Genomic DNA, 1,060 nt, shown 5'->3' with positions numbered 1-1,060 from the left:
CAGTTGTAGCATAGACCTTGATCTTCTTCCTCCATTCCTCTGGATGTGTATTTCTCATTTTTCCTTCTTGAGGAGGAAGGTGAACTTGTATTGCTTTCCGGTGTCTTCTTCATAAATTTCCTAAATTTTCTTATGAAGAAAGCAAACTGTTCATCAGATAAAAAATCAGTGGGATTAGAATCTGACCTTGAGGAGGTGGTTGGTTGGTCCGCAACCAGTGCCACATTCCGTCTGTCCACCACATCCTCATCTCTTGGAAACATCTCAAATTCGAAGGCTTTGAGATCTCTGAATAGTTGGTCGGTTGTGGTGTTCTTCAAATCCCTGTGATCACGCATTGTGATCACCTTCATATCCCACTCCTTGGTAAGGCCTCGTAAGACCTTCAGGTTTAGCTCCTTTTGTGGAATCTCCTTCTCGAGATCATTGATCTCTATTGATAGCTTCATGAAACGAGATTCCATGCTGTCGATGCTCTCCCCTGGCTTCATCTTGAAGTCCTCGAACTTCTTCATGGCCACGGTGAGCTTGTTCTCCTTCTCCTGTTCGTCACCTTCACCAATTAACATCAAAGTATCCCATACCTCTTTCGCCGTTTTGCACTTTCTTACTTTTGGAAAGATGGTTTCGTCTATAGCTCTGAAGAGAATATCCTTGGCAATGTTGTCCAAGTTGTTTCTCTTCCTATCATCACTTGTCCATTCTTCCCTAGGTTTGGGGACATACTTTGGTGTATCTCTGGTTTGCTCAGCATTCGTGTTTATCATCATGATCTTGACTGGTCCAGATGTTATTACTTCGGCCATCTCATCATGGAGGGCTGATAGATACGCAAGCATGCGTGTTTTCCAGTCATCGAACCTGCTAAGATCAAAGAGAAGATGTCTCGACAACATGCTTAAAAATTTTTTTTTTTTTTCGTGCTTTGAAAATATTTTCAAAAGACTTTTCAAAGAAGGATCTCTAGGCAATATAAACAAAGGTTTATATCGATCAGAGAACTTGCTCTGATACCAATTGTTGGTCCCAAGGGGATGGGGTACAAGTCTAGAGGGGGGGG

This window comes from Ipomoea triloba, chromosome 14 (genome assembly GCF_003576645.1).
Source record: "Ipomoea triloba cultivar NCNSP0323 chromosome 14, ASM357664v1".
Lineage (NCBI taxonomy): Eukaryota > Viridiplantae > Streptophyta > Magnoliopsida > Solanales > Convolvulaceae > Ipomoea > Ipomoea triloba.
The sequence above is the reverse complement of the archived record's forward strand: the minus strand, read 5'-3'. Positions refer to the sequence as shown.